This window comes from Scyliorhinus canicula, chromosome 16 (assembly GCF_902713615.1).
Source record: "Scyliorhinus canicula chromosome 16, sScyCan1.1, whole genome shotgun sequence".
Lineage (NCBI taxonomy): Eukaryota > Metazoa > Chordata > Chondrichthyes > Carcharhiniformes > Scyliorhinidae > Scyliorhinus > Scyliorhinus canicula.
Window position 1 is genome coordinate 51,898,389 of NC_052161.1, and position 16,924 is coordinate 51,915,312.

Sequence of the window (16,924 nt, forward strand, 5' to 3'; positions counted from 1 at the left end):
CAGCCCCTTTGCCAATTCACACTGTAATGAGGGTTCATTGATATAAGGTGGGGCATCTATCCCTCACTTGGTAGGAAGTCCTGCCTTGGAGAACCTCTGGCCAAACAAAGTGGCTGGCAGTTCTGCAGTTCATCCAGGAACAGTGCTGTAATGGCCAGAAGAGGCACTGCATAACATTTCCTGAGCATAAGTCACAGGAACCGGAGAAAAAGATGTCAGGGCTCCATTTGGGAAGGATAGGGAAGGCCTGGGGGGATCATGGTCTCAGAGAATAAATTGGGAATAGAGAGGAGGGAGGTTACCAAGCCTTAAGAGGAGGGTACCCCCCAGTCAGAAGGGGGCTTGTGAGGGAGGTGCCCCCCCCCCCCTCCCATACCCCTTACCGCCTGCAATCTAACTCTGTTCACTCTAAGATTTCCACCCTCCTCCTCCCCCCGAGCTGTCACCTGTACCAACTGAAAATTGAGGTTGGGTGGGAGATGACTCTTAGGTGATCATTAAGGTGGCCTCCTAAGGGCCTTGATTGGGGCAAGGGTGGCCTTCCCGTCTGAGGCCCTGCACACCCCAATGCAAAATCACGGCAAGGTTGGGAACCTGGAGGGAATTAGGATTAAATAATAAAATAACTATTTCGCAATGTAGATCATTTCAATTCATGGAAATAATAGGAACATAGGCTGACAGAGACTGTTTCAACATTTTGTTAGCTGCAACAGCTTTGTCCTTATATCCAGGTCCCCTGCCTTTTTCCCTATTCGCACATACTCACATTTCCTTTTAGAGATTTTATTTGATTTTGTATTGATATCTTTCTGGGGCCATGCATTCAAATTCTCACAATTCTCTAAATGAAGAAGAGTCTGATGGATTGCCTTTTATTATCCGACTAGACCTTAGAGTTCCTATTATTCTCTTTGTTATTTTAATTCAATAAGGTCACTCTGTATACCTCTCATTTACACGTATCCCTGGTTTAAAATTCTGCATCATAGGTATCACCCTTCCGAAATATCACTGTATTTTCTCCAAGGCCAGTATATTATTTTTGAAGATGTGACATCAAAAACCAAATGCCTCATTTTTGAAGTTCGCACTTCTTAATTTCAATGAAAGGAAAATCCATTCAGGACTCGTAAATCCTCCTGTCAAATTTTCAGTGAGTGTTTGAATTCTTGATATAACCTCCCATCATGGGAAACTCTGCACCAGCAGTATTGAAACATAATATTCCAGTGTTATTCACAGTCGGGGAAGCGACCCGTGGGTGGGTTGCAGCTTTTTATTTTCCAAGTTCTGTAGTGGTTTTTATTCATTTATTTTATTCATTTAATTTTTATTTTTTTCATTTATTTTCTTAATTTTTTTTACAAGTTCGGGAGGGGTTTTATTCATTTTTTTCATTTATTTTACTCATTTTATTTTATTTTTTCACAAATTCGGGGAGGGGGGATTTATTTGATTAAATTTTACAGGAATAAAATTCAGAACATTGGACAGATGGAGACTCCATACTTTCCGACACCAGAAGGTTTCACCTTCATCCAACAGGTTCCATCGGAGGAGCGTGTACGAGGGCCAAAGGGACCCAAAACCATTTCCTCCATTTTTATCAGCAGCAAACAAGGTAAGAGAAAATGGTGGGTCGCGCAGGTCGGCCAGCGTGGGTCGCGAAGGTCGGCCGGGTTGGGTCCCGAAGGTTGTTTGAATAACACTGTAATATTCTGTGCATAGGTTTGCCATGCAGAAGGTAGTGAATATATAGATTGGGTTATCCTGGGAGACAGTTTAAGCTGTGGATGCTCGAAATGTCAAGATGATGATGATTAACTTGTTGAAAGGTGGGTTTATCGAAGGATTTGAGAGAGAAAGTAGGTACTCTTTCATCCTAAGGGCAGCACGGTAGCATAGTGGGTAGCACTGTTTCTTCACAGCTCCAGGGTCCAAGGTTCAATTCCCAGCTTGGGTCACTGTTTGTGTGAAGTCTGCACGTTCTCCTCGTGTCGGCATTCGTTTCCTCTGGGTGCTCCGGTTTCCTCCCACAAGTCCCGAAAGACATTCTTAATTCTTCCTCTGTGTACCCGACCAGGCGCCGGAATGTGGGGACTAGGGGCTTTTCATAGTAACTTCATTGCAGTATTAATGTAAGCCTACTTGTGACAATAAAGATTATTATTATTAGTTACTTGAACTAATAAATACTACCCAATAGAGAGAACTTGGCCAGGCTTGCTCTGGAGGGTACGTGTTTTGAGTTTCCAAACTCAGGTCTTGTCTTGTGAATGATGATTCCAGCGTTATCGCTGTTGAAATGTCAGAAGCTGCTGTGTTTTATAATGTTTCAGTTCTTAGTTTATAGTTCATTCATACCAGCAAACTTGCAGAACACCTCGGGCGTGATTCTCCACTCCCCACGCCGGGTGGGAGAATCACGGCAGGGCCGGGCGAGTGATTTCGCGCCCCCTGGTGCCCCCCGCGATTCTCCCACCCCCCGCTCGGAAGAATCGCCGCTCGCAGTTTTTCCCGGCGACCAGCGATTCTCTGGCCCGGATGGGCCAGGCGGCCTGCCGTTCGCCACCGGTTCACGATGGCGGAAACCGCACCTGGTCGCTGCCGGCGTGAACATGGGCACCAAAGGCCCGTTTGAAGCTTGTGGGGGGGCGGAAAGGGGAGTGAGCACCACGGCCGTGCTCGGGAGGGGACTGGCCCGCGATCGGTGCCCACCGATCGTCGGGCCGGCGTCTAAAACCGACGCACTCTTTCCCCTCCGCCGCCCTGCAAGATCAAGCCACCACGTCTTGCGGGGCAGCGGAGGGGAAGACGGCCACCACGCATGCGCGGGTTTGAGCCGTCAGCCGTCGTGACGTCAGCCGCGCATGCGCGGGTTGGAGCCGGCCAACCGGCGCATGCGCGGCTGACGTCACATGGGCGCCGCCGTCGCGTCATTCTCGGTGCGCCGCCTTGACACAAGCGAAAAGGCCTGGCGGCCGAGAATAACGGAGCGCCGCTCCTAGCCCCCCGGGTGGGGGTGAATACGGTGAGAGGAGCGGCCTCCGAGGCCGTCGTGAAACTGGCCGAGTTCACGACGGCCTACCCGATTTTTCCCGGGAGCAGAGAATTCCGCCCCTCATTTGCCCTTGAGAGAGCCTTGTTCGCGCTGTTATAAAAAAATGTTTTATCAGCAGAATGTCCAGTTGCAAGTACTCATTCTTTCCGTCCCCATGAAATTCATTCTGCAGAGAGCTGTAGTTTTTCATTGTTAGCCATTATTCTCTTTTACCACCATGCCTCACGGCACAATGTTAGACATCTTTCCTACTCAGCACTGGGACAATGTGAAGAAGTACCTGCTGCAAGTGCTGGACAACTCTATAATGTGAAGGGCATTGGACACATTGGGATTTGGGAAGAGAGTTGATTAAGAATTGTATGATATATCATGAGTAGCAACAATGGCCTGGAGATTGTTTGAGTGGGCTAGTGATAGGGGATTGGGTTTTTACCTGCTAGAGATGGGATAGGAGGTTGTGGGGCCTGTAAAGTAATGAAGTAAAGCAGGGGTTGGACTACCAATTGTGTTCCTGCTGCCATGGCATTTTCACACTCCGTCAGCCTGATTGACAGTCTTAGATACCATTTGGACAGGGAGCAATCTTGAGCTGGCAACAGGATCAGGTGGGTCCTACTCAGGCCATCGGCACCCTCCCCCACCTCCCCACCCAGGGGTCGTATGAGTGATTCCGGTCCCCAATCTTAGGGGGATGGTCCTAGTTCTGATCTCTGAGGCCTGTGCATTGGGTGGGAGGGTGGGATCAGACAGAAGAGAAGTCCTGAGGCTGGACGGGGGGAAGCACTCCTGCTCCTCCTGGCCCACAAGAAGCGCTGTCAAGGCAAAAATCTTCTCCCTGAAGCTGTCCTCACCTCACTTCATTTGCAGCGTTTCTTAAGGCCTATCATTACAAAACTGCAAAATGGTTGTAAAGTTGCCAGCCTTATTCAAATATTTTATTTACCAGCCCACATCTTGTGATTCAATTAGTTTGCTGCCTTTTTTTCTGCCTCTGTAAAATCTGGGAATGAACACGTTGAAGGCAAGTTGGGATGAGGTTCAGATTTATGAACTTTTCATCTCTACACCCACCCATTTTTGTGTACTTTGATTCAGAGTCAGAACTGAAGCCCACCATTATCTTTGAGGGAGTTAAGGTGACTGATGTAGGAAGCAACAATGTTCAGACACCAGAAGCCAGTGTTGCTCTGTTTACTTGCAATAAATATACAGTCAGTATGGTCACCTTCCTTAATCCTAATTATGTTTGCTTTAGAGTCGTCAGGTATCTCTCGATACTGCCACAAGGTTCAAACCCAAATACTGATCAAAGAGCCAATACACCAGTTAGTTAGTTCAAAGTCAATACTATTTATTTACACACACAGGAAGATCTACTCATGCACAAGTACTACAAACTAAACTATCTCTAACGCTAACGCCCACTCAGTCAGAGGAACAATGGCCGTTGTTCGGATCTGTGGTTGGTGGGTTCTAAGAGGTACAGGAGAACAGCTAAGGTCGTCTGTCTGGTAGCGAGCATTGACCTTGAACTTACTTGCTTCTGGTGATGCTGGTAGACGGGTCTCTCCGCTTTGAGAGCCAAGTCCAAGAGAGCAATTCTCTCGTGGGGGTTCCTTCTTATACCCGGAGGGATTTCGAGCGCTTTTAGGCGGGCCTTAAACTTGGCCCCAATTAATTGTGCCGCTTCCCGATCATTGCTATCAATCTTGACCAATAAAGGGGTGGGTGCCCTGATGGCTGGGCGTGTCTTAGGTGGCCGTTGGCCTGGATTTGTTTGTGCTTTCGGTTTGGGGAACTGGCGTCTGTCAAAATATCAACTCATGTATATCATGAGATGCAGACAGGCAGTGATTGACACACAAGATAACCAATGAACATACACAACACAGAACAACCAATCACCAGACAGGACACCACCACTATAAAGCCCACAGGGCATTACGGCTCTCTCTCTCTCACAGGATACGGTCAGGGAGATAGTCGCCGTGCACAGGCCAACGAACATCATCACCATGTGATAGAGAGCTAGTCTGGTCAAGCCAGTAGGAGGTCATCAGTTGGGTTAATAAAGTGTCAACCCACAGCAGATTATGTACAGCAATCAACAGGTTCAATAAAACAGTGTTGGACCATCTCCTGTGTCGGAAGCCTGTTTCTCGTTTTACTGCATCCAGTTGCAGTCGATGTTAGACCAACACAGATAACACATCATGGTACCAGAGAGCTATTTACTCCAACGAACCTATCTCGAGTGAATCTGCAACGACCAGCACGCAGCCATCCAGCGGCATGGAAAAGATCCAACCTCCTCCGCAACTCCGGATCTCCGGCAACCTCAGTGCCAACTGGAAAATCTTCAACCAGAAGGTCCTCCTGTATATCATGGCTTCTGACCTCGAGGCAGCATCGGATGCCTGAAAGATTGCACTGTTCCTGTTGACTGCGGGGGACCACGCCATCCACATCTATAACTCGCTCACGTTTCCCGATGGCGAAGACAAGGGATAGGCTCGTTGGAGACAAGACAAAGTTCAAGGCGGTTCTGCTGAAATTCAACAACCACTGCGACATTGAGGTGAATGAGAGCTTTGAACAGTACATCTTCCAACAGAGGCTTCAGGGTAAGGATGAGCCTTTTCAGTCCTTCTTGACCCATCTCCGCATCCTAGCGCAGTCATGTAATTATGACTCGACGGCCGATTGACTCGACGGCCGATTCCATGATCCGGGATCAGATTGGTTTTGGGGTCCAGTCCGACTCCCTGCGGGTGCAGCTCCTCAAAATCAAGCAGTTGACCCTCCCAGTCATCCATGTACCACGCCGGGTGCCGGTTCCTCTCAAGGATCATCTGAAAACGCAGCTCCGAGAGCTCCAAGATCAGGGTATCATCTCAAAGGTCAAAGGAACCAACTGACTGGGTCAGCTCCATGGTCTGCGTCAAGAAGCCCTCTCATGAACTCCGCATTTGCATTGATCCCAAAGACCTGAATTGCAACATGATGCGCGAGCGCTACCCGATCCCAAAGCGTGAAGAGTTAACCAGTGAGATGGCTCATGCCAAATTCTTTACCAAGCTGGACACCTCCTATGGGTTCTGGCAGATACAGCTGGACGGGTCCAGTCAGAAGCTGTACACTCCGTTCGGCAGGTATTGCTGCAACCGCATGCCTTTAGATATCATATCAGCTTCCGAAGTATTTCATCGCATAATGGAGCAAATAATGGAGGGCATTGGGGGGGGGGCGCAAGTCTATGTGGACGATGTGATCATCTGACGATGTGATCATGTGATCACGACGCCTGAGGGTCACATCGCTCGCCTCAAACAAGTTTTCCAGAGGATACATGAAAACGGCCTCCAGCTCAACAGAGCCAAATGTTCATTTGGTAGTTCCACTATCAAGTTTCTGGGTGGCCACATTTCACAGCAGGGTGTGCAACCTGACACTGACAAGGTGCTGGCAATCAATGCCATGAAGACCCCAGAGGACAAAAAGGCGGTCCTCCGTTTCCTCGGGATGGTGAATATTCTCGGGAAATTCATTCCCAACATGGCATCCCACACCACAGCCCTCCGACATCTCGTAAAAAAGTCGACAGTGTTCCAGTGGCTTCCCGCACATCAAGCGGACTGGCTTGAGCTGAAGGCGAAGCTCACCACAGCCCCAGTACTGGCATTCTTTGACCCAACCAAGGATACCAAGATATCCACAGACGCAAGCCAGGACAGCATTGGGACGGTGTTCCTCCAGCGAGACGGCTCCTCGTCCTGGGCTCCAGTGGCATACGCCGCCAGGGTACGACTCCGACCGAACAACAGTATGCCCAGATCCAAAAGGAGTGCTTGGGTCTCCTGACAGGAATAGTCAAGTTTCATGACTACGTATACGGCCTGCCGAAGTTCACGGTGGAAACAGACCACAGGCCTTTAGTCCACACAATCCAAAAGGATTTAAATGATATGACACCTTGGCTGCAACGAATTCTTCTTCGTCTCCGCCGATATGACTTCGAACTCGTCTACACACTGGGTAAGGAGCTGATCGTCGCGGATGCTCTATCCCGATCCATCACCACGCCGTGTAAACAGGGCGACTTCATTCGCCATATTGAAGCACAGGTGCAGCTGTGTGCAGCAACCTCCCAGCCACTGATGAACGAGTTATACAAATACACGAAGAAACTGCCAAAAATGCCCTACTGCAGCGCGTGGTGAAGGACCTCGCCCATGGCTGGCAAAAGGGGCAGTGCCCCCAGTTCTTGAGGGGTTGTTGAGGGGATCCTTCTTAAACTAGATAGAATCGTCATTCCCCAAAGTATACAAAACATGGTGCTCAGACAGATCCATGAGGGTCACCTGGGGGTCGAGAAATGTCGACGCAGAACTCGGCAGGCAGTTTACTGGCCTGGCATCAGCCAGGACAATGCCAACACGGTCCTCAATTGCACAACAACCAGAAGTTTCAACCAGATCAGCCCAAGGAAATGCTGCAACAGCACGAGATTGTGACCTCTCCGTGGTCCAAGGTGGGGATAGACCTCTTTCGCGCCAATGGGCGTGATTACGTGCTCCTGGTCGACTACTTTTCCAGCTACCCGGAAGTGGTGAAACTGTCGGACCTCACGTCAAAGTCCATCATCAAAGCCTGCAAAGAGACGTTTGCCAGGCATGGGATACCACTCACGGTAATGAGTGACAATGGTACATGTTTCTACAGCCAAGGGTGGTCCGACTATGCACGATCCTACCACTTTAGTCACATCACATCCAGTCCCCATTACCCGCAATCAAACGGGAAGGCCGAGGAAGGGGTCCCTACTGTCAAGCAGTTGCTGTGCAAGGCTGCAGACTCAGCCTCGGATTTCAACCTGGCACTATTGGCATACAGGGCAACCCCTCTGTCGACTGGTTTGTCTCCGGCGCAGTTGCTCATGAACCGCAACCTGAGGATGACTGTTCCAGCCATTCACATTCCAGACCTTGACCACCTCACGGTGCTGCAGAAGGTGCAGCTATCCAGGGACCAGCAAAAGATCACGTATGATGCTCATACCACGGATCTGCCTGCGCTGGCTCCAGACGATGTTGTTCATGTTCAGCTGCCTGAGGGAGGTTGGTCAGCCCCAGCTGTTGTCGTCAGACAGGCTGCTCCCAGGTCTTTCGTTGTCCAAATAGCTGATTTATTTACAAATGTTTACAAGGGTCTGCATAACGCAGCATCTCACTCCTAGTACAATCCTAGCTGGGAGGACTTATCTCACCAGACCCTGATCTGGGCCTGCTTTTAACCTTTGCTTATAACAAGTCCCAGCTGATGGGCCTTTGCCCCCTACCTCGGGAGCTCATACTCTATGAAGCCCACAGGGAAATCAATGAAGGCCTCCGTGGCCGTCGTGGGGGCTATGACAGAAATGTTCCATCAGATCCATTTGAGGATAAATGGAAGTGGGGAACATCGACCTCCAGGTGTCCATTCTCATTAAGGGATGGGCATTTGGGCATCCGAAAGGAGGAGGGCCTGACAGAGACTCTGGGAGCATCCACTGAGGACACTTCAAGGTTGCCCTACCACTGTACCTGTGACCCCATCAACTCCAGCAGGTCAGACTGAGGAGCATACATCTGCCCCAGAATAGGAGACTCTTCGGAGGCCAGAGCTATCCAAGCCTCAGGCCTCCCGAAGATGCCTGCCAAAGTCATCGCAGACAGCTGCTTCCACTTCTGCTGTGGATTTAGGACTGCACCTAGACGTAATGGCCGAGTAAGGAATATGAAGAGGTTTTGAATTCACAATGGTGACATGGGTGTTCATTCACTCTACATAATCTAGTCTATTGTAAATATGTTTCACATTTACCCCTCTTCAAGTTTCAGGTGTTGAATGGTTAATTGATGCGATGCAAGGTCCCGTGTTCATTCAACGATGCAAAATGACCCACCCCTATTATCTTCAATCTTGTCCCTCAGTTTCAATAAGTCGCACTTAATCTAATAACACTGAATCATCTTTTAGATCCACATTAGCAACATGAACAAAACAAACTTTCTACATAAAAATGATGGTTGGACAATTCCTTTGCATCTTGGGCAGATATTGGGCGGAATCCTCTGATAATCGCTTTCAGCGAGAAAACCAGGGAGAATCCTGCCGGCATTGTTGGCTAGAAAAATTGCCGAATCTTCAGCCACTTAAAAAAAATTATTTCCATGAGTTCCACGCTTCACTCGTGCCAGGCAACCTCTTTTTTTTTGTAAATAATTTTTATTGGAATTTTTGAAAAATAAATATCAACAGAACAATAATAACAATAACAATAATAAACACCCCCCCGGCACCCGTAACAATGCATATAACAAACCCCCCCACCCCCCAAGCCAAATAAACAACAAAATAAATTAACAATAAGGAAATTAACTTAAACACTATCCCCCTAAAACCCTCTCCCCCCCCCCCCCCCCCCCCTTCCCCCCCTCCCTCCCTGGGTTGCTGCTGCTGCTGACCTAGTTCCTTATCGTTGAGCCAGAAAGTCGAGGAAAGGCTGCCACCTCCTAAAGAACCCTTGTACCGACCCCCTCAGGGCGAACTTGACCCTCTCCAGTTTAATGAATCCCGCCATGTCATTAATCCAGGTCTCCACGCTCGGAGGTCTCGCATCTTTCCACTGTAGCAAGATCCTCCGCCGGGATACTAGGGACGCAAAGGCCAAAACACTCCCGGCTCCACCCCAACCCCAAATATTGCGAGTCCCCAGCCTGGCTTGACCCTGGATCCTACCACCCTTGACACCGTCCTCGCCACCCCTTCCAGAACTCCTCCAGTGCCGGGCATGCCCAGAACATATGGGCATGGTTCGCTGGACTCCCCGAACACCTGTCTTCGCCCCCAAAGAACCTACTCATCCTAGATCCGCACATGTGGGCCCGGTGCAGCACCGTAAACTAGATGAGGCCAAGCCTCGCACATGAAGAGGAGGAGTCCACCCTCTCCAGGGCGTCCGCCCATGGCCAGGCGACCTCTGACTCGCACTCCCCGGCATGACTTGAGCTCATTAATCGGAGGGTGGTCGCCTACCTAGCACTAGTTCCGAGTTCAGTCGTGAGGTTGGCAGCCAGGAAGACAGCCCCGTGGTTCTCTGAGGGGGCTCTGACCAAGATGCTGGATGGGGTAGAGCAAAGGCGTGACTTTCTCTACCTTTGCATGAGCAGACAACCAGCAAGCAAGGTGACCAACCCCACTTGGGAGGCAGTGGCAGTGCCAGTGAGCGCCAGCTTGCGACATAAGACGATGGGCATATAGTGCAGGAAAATGAAAGACTTTCTTCATGCAGCCAGAGTAAGTCATATTTCACATGTGATTGCCTGCAACCACGCCACCCCCCCCCCCCCCCCCCCCCCCCCCCCCCTCCCCACACTACCTATTATCCCTTATGGGGGATGCTTTCCTCCACATATCCCCACTCCCACTCACCGACCACACATAAGGACATCCATACCATGAGTCATGCCTAGAATCTCCCCATCTGTCTCATTACAGGATAGGCTCGAGCACAATTGACGTAAGCAGGCAGAACCTGCCCAAGCTGAAGACTCTCGCTCCGTTTGAGCTGGCTGCCAAGTTGCAGGACCACATCTGTGCTGAGCGTGAGATTGGGGCATGAGACAAAAGTCAGAACCCTCAACAACGTCAGCCATGGCGCCAACCTCACATGAGTTATGTTTCTGCATTCTTAATGCCCCTGCCATGTACTAATGCCATTTCTTTTCCCTTGTAGGTCAATCAGTCAACCAGCCTAGCCCACCCACTCAACCTCTGGACACGATGGACCGGGGAAACTCTGAGGAAAATATCTTGGAGAATAGCATTGAGGTTTTACAGCTTTAATGACAGCGTGCCCTCTGCCCCAGGGCAGTCACTTCAAATCCACCAACAGCGTGGTCTCAGCCCCAGGATAGCCTCTTCAATGTGCCCCCAACAGCGTGACCTCAGCCCCAAGAAAATCTCTTCAATGTGCCCTTAGTAGTGAGCCCTCAGCCCCAGGACAGATTCACACATTCACAGAATAATACAGTGCAGAAGCCCTGACACATGACAAATAGCTGACCTGCCTACCTAGTCCCATTTGCCAGCACTTGACCCATAGCCTTGAATGTTACGACGTGCCAAGTACTCATCCTGGTCCTTTTTAAAGGATGTGAAGCTACCCGCCTCTACCACCCTCCCAGGAAGGGCATTCCAGACCGTCACCACCCTCTGGGTAAAAAAGGCTTCCTCAAATCCCCCCTATACCTCCTGCCCCTCACCTTGAACTTGTGTCGCCTCGTGACTGACCCTTCAACTAAAGGAAACAGCTGCTCCCTGTCCACCCTGTCCATGTCTCCCATGATTTTGGACACCTTGATCAGGTCGCCCCTCAGCCTTCTCTGCTCCAGTGAAAAGAACCCAAGCCTATCCAAATTCTCTTCATGACTTAAATGTCCCATCCCAGGCAACGTCCTGGTGAATCATCTCTGCACCCCCTCCAGTGCAATCACATCCTTCCTGTAATGCAACAACCAGAATTGCACACATTACTCCAACTGTGGCCTCATCAAACTCCGAAATAACTCCAACATGACCTCCTTTCTTTTATAATCTATACCTCGATTGATAACGGCAAGTGTCCCATATGCCTTTTTCACCGCCCTATTAACAGGCAGCATGGTAGCATAGTGGTTAGCACAATTGCTTCACAGCTCTAGGGTCCCAGGTTCGATTCCCGGCTTGAGTCACTGTCTGTGCGGAGTCTGCATGTTCTCCCCGTGTGTGCATGGGTTTCCTCCAGGTGCTCCGGTTTCCTCCCACAGTCCAAAGATGTGCAGGTTAGGTGGATTGGCCATGCTAAATTGCCCTTAGTGTGCAAAATTGCCCTCAGTGTTAGGTGGGGTTAGTGGGTTATCCGGATAGTATGGTGGTGTGGGCTTGGGTAGGGTGCTCTTTCCAAGAGCCAGTGTGGACTCGATGGGCCGAGTGACCTCCTTCTGCACTGTAAATTCTATGAAATCTAAACCTGCCCACCTGCCTTCAGAAATCTATGAACAAACACACCACAGCCCCTTTGTTCCTCAGAACTTCCAAGTGTCATGCCATTTATTTAAAAATTCCCGGTCAAATTACTCCTTCCAAAATGTATCACCTCACACTTTCCAGGGTTAAATGCCCATTTGACCATCCCACCTATATCTTCCTGTAACCCAAGACACTCAACCTCATTGGTAACCACCTGGTCAATCTTTGTGTCATCCAGATTCTTCAATATGCCCCTGACAGTAAGGCCTCAGCCATAGGACAGTTATTGAATCTTCCTGAAGCACTCTTGTAACACTTGCCCCAGGACAGACTTTAACTACTCCACTCTGTTCACTAAACAGCCTCTAGTTCTACCTTTATCTTCCCCTTCCCTTCTGTGTTGTACAACTCCCTCTCACCCCGAATTGGGCCTCCATCTCCTCCCATTCACTCTCATGTTCCACAACCCTTCCCTTCACCTTTCTCTGTTTCCCTCTTCTCTTCCTGTGTTCCACCACCCTCCTTGCCCTAGTTTGCCTCTGTCTTCCCCCTCCCCACTGGTCTTGCCTCCATTCCCTGCCTTGATGCAGACTGTAATACAGGCACCCAAAACCTCGCAGAAAAGTTCTTAAAGATAGGCAATACCAGCGTCTACGTACCTCAAAGTCATTGATGAACGGAAGCTCACCAGCTGCGCACCATTTATGTACAGTCGTGAAACAGACTATTCCAATTATCCACTAGTAAGCTTTCAGCCCACTATCAAAGTCAGGAGAATAAAATCCCAAACAAAATCCTTGCTGGTGGAAAACTCCAAATTTCGTGCCCCTGCCTGCCATGATTCCCATCACTGGCAGGAGGGAAAAATTCCACCCTTTGTCCAGGCCTTACCGTATGCTGTCAAGTAATAGGGGTGTTCATGCCCAAGTCAGTATATGGCACACAGCCATCTCTGGATTTTGTCATTCAATCTATAGCCTACAGAAATTACCTTCGGAAGCCAAGGGACTCATGAACTGAGGATGACAGGTGCTGGTTCTTCGATGCTACCACTGCTTAACAAGTGCTCGCTGAAGGAAGTAATTTACCGAAATGCATAATTCATATCTGACTAAGCAGCAGTAATGAAAAAGAAATTGTATTGCTTTATGATCTATCCTAATGCAGCAGCAAGATTTAAATACTCATTCTAAATTGGAAATTCTGTCCAGGATACAAATAAGCCAGAGCCTTAGCTCGACTGGCTTGTTCAAATCTGGTGATATAAGGTTTCATAATATTGGAAAATACAGCACTATTCAAATTAATTAGGGCACCAATTGGGTGAATTGGTAATTCCATTCACTGCAGCAATTGTTTAATGCAGTGTTAAACTCATAATAGAATGTGTTGAGTGCTGTGAATAGCACTAAAACATCCTGAATGCTTTAACTGCACTTTACTATGTAGTCATAATTGGGAGATAAAATTACCAACAATGAACATCTATTCACATCTCCTTTGAAGAATCGGCTGAGAATGACCTCAGTTTGGATCTTCCCAGCTGAAGCTCTTCTTGGTCTTATTAGCCTCATGAACCTGGCTTTTGGAAATGGGAATTTTAGAAATGCATGCATAATGTTATCTATCTGAAGCCACCCTGTCTCGGCCCGATCTTGCCTGAGGCAGGGTAAGACCACCACTAGTGATCTGCACTGTAGTAGCGGGTAGCTATTAATGATCAATTAAATGCTGACACTGCTGGGTTCTTCCCAAAGGCTGATGGGCCCTCTGTTGAGGCTGACGCTTGGAAGCAAGGTACAGGCAGCGTCCCAGCAGTAGGCTGGATGGGTGTCAGCGAGACCCCCTTCAATTTATCCTTCCAACCATCGAAACACATGGTTCAGAAGGCTACAGCTGTGGCTGCAGGCCACTCTAGGGTGTGATTCCCTATCCACAATGATGGCGTGGCAACTCTGGACACAGGTCATTACTAAGAAAGCAAAGGTCTTCAGAGGGCACCTCCACTTTAGGTGCCATGTGGTCACCCCTCTACAATGGCCGCTCTCCTGGTTAAGGGGGCCAATTGCCCAGATCTTCAGATATTCCATTGGCCCTCTTGACTGTGCAACCTGCATTGCATTCTTGATTGGATAGGGCTTACACAGACAGCCAATTAATAGGGTTGCCTGCAGGAAGCTAATGCAGGCGGGTAGCCCTCAGAAACCTCTTGTGGTTGACACCCGGAAAGGATCCCAGCCCACAGTTCAAAACTAAAGCAGGAAGATTCTGTTAATTTCTGGTTTATCTATTGTTGCATAGCTACGGTGGAATCTCCTTATCCCCTCCCCACCATTTTCTGCTACATACATCAATGATCAGCAACATCCACCATGTAAAGACCGCCTAATAATCAAAACGTTTTTAAGCATCTACTCAACAATGGTCCTGTCTTACATATCCATTTAGATATTTAAAAAAAATAAATTTAGAGTATCCAATTATTTTTTTCCAATTAAGGGGCAATTTAGTGTGGCCAATCCACCTACTCTGCACATCTTTTGGGTTGTGGGGGTGAGACCTACACAGATATGGGGAGACTGTGCAAACTCCACTTGGACAGTGATCCAGGGCAGGGATCGAACCTGGGATGTCAGCGCCATGAGACAGCAGTGCTGACCACTGTGCAACCGTGCCGCCCCAATCCAGTTAGACATTAAAACTCATAGAATTGCATTGCTGTAATACAGATCATTTTTTGATATAATGTTAAACGATCTCCTTACTTTAATGTAACCTCATGAAACATGTCATTTTTCATTTGTGGCAGTGAGTACTGAAACTATTCTTCAGCTTGTCTGATAAAGAGTCACCATTAACCCGAAAAGTTAGCTCTGTTTCTTTTCACAGATACTGCCCGACCTGCTGAGCATATCGGGCATTTTTATTCCTTCAGCAGGGGTTTATTTTGATATTGTTGCTACGTATCGAAAAGGGGAAATTAAGGTCTGTATTATAGGCTTATTACAGTATAAGGAAGAAAAAGATCATCATATTTCTAACCATTCTAAGTGCAGGATATATGATTCGTTAATCATTAAGGGAGGCATGAACTATTTCTGTCAGCACTGATATTCCTCAAAAGATAAAAATACAGAACCTTGCTGAAGCACATCATTTAATTACTTTTGTTGTGGATTGGGTGTGCCACTAAATGTGTCAGTTGCTGAATCTCACATCCTGCAGCCTCAATTTGAAATCTCATTACTGAATTCTCTAGGGAGGAAGTCAAGAACTCCACACTGAGCCATCACTGCTCCCCCTCATACTCTTTTCATGATCCCTCGCTGCACTTCAGACCGGGGCGTAATTAATTATGAATTGCTCAAAATCTGGCCATAAAAATGGAATTTCTAAGTTTCTGATTTACATGCAAACCATCAGCACAAATCAATAATTTTATATTGTTCTCATACAAGTACTGTGATGTACGTACTGTCAGAATTGTTCTCTGAAGTTGTTGTATTGTGTGCAATTAGAATATAAATTGTTGTTTCTTGGCTATATCCCTCACTTGGTCACATTATTCACATTCTGTAGCTTGGGGCTTCTTAATTTACTTTGATTATGGCAGCTGTTTGCACCATCACATTAATAAAGGTTGGCAACCGAAAAACATTTGCTTCTTTTTAACCACGTTCTCTGATCAGGTTTGTTCATTTTGCATCTCCTGTTAATTTACAGTTGTGCACATTTATATAAAATTAAAAATTCAAGGTAAATGAGAGATAGTTAAATGAATGATATTATCTGGGTTCAATGTAAATGAGGTTCAGCAGAGTTAAAACTTGGATTCAATTATTGAAATCTAATTAAGGATTTATGGCCCCTCGAGCTGTTCTGCTATTCTATATGATCGTGGCTGATCTTGTGCCTTATTTTTGCGTGTGCCCTCCATGTCCCTTGATACCCCGAGAAACCTAAAATCTGTCTATTGTCGTGTTATGTACTCTGGGATAACACAGGCTGCAACTGGATGCAGCTTTAACCAAAAGATACTCCAGACCTTAATGTTAGTTCAATCTGATTTATTGAACCAGTCGCACAGTCAGCACAGTTCTCTAAGAGTTCGACTCTCTGCTAACCTTTTATTAAAAAATATTTTTATTCTCCTTTTTCACATTTTCTCCCGAATTTACACCCACCAACAATAAACAATAATCAGCAACAGATATGTCAATCCCCATAACAATAACAACGATCCTATCCTCCCACAATCCCCAAACATCAGCCCACATATTTACATAAACAAATGACAAAAAGGAATCAGGGATTACCCATAGTCATCCTTAATATACACAGACCCCCTCCCCCAACCCTCCCGCCACCCCCCCAACTAATGTTCAATGTTCTCCAGTTCTTGAAAGTGCATAATGAATAATGCCCATGAATTGTAGAACCCCTCCGTCCTTCCCCTCAGTTCAAAATTAACCTTCTCAAGGGTCAAGTATTCCAACAGGTCCCCCCGCCATGCCAGGGCACAGGGTGGAGAGGCTGCTCTCCATCCCAGCAGGATCCGCCTTCGGGCGATCAACGAGGCGAAAGCTACGATATCTGACTCCACATCCATTTCCAACCCTGGCTGGTCCGACACCCCGAATATGGCCTCCTGGGGACCCGGATCCAGTTTCACGCGCACCACCTTGGAAATTACCCTAAAAACCTCCTTCCAGTAATCCCCTAGCTTTGGACAGGACCAAAACATATGAACATGATTAGCGCCCCCCCCCCCCCCCCTGCAATGCTCACACACATCTTCTACTCCTT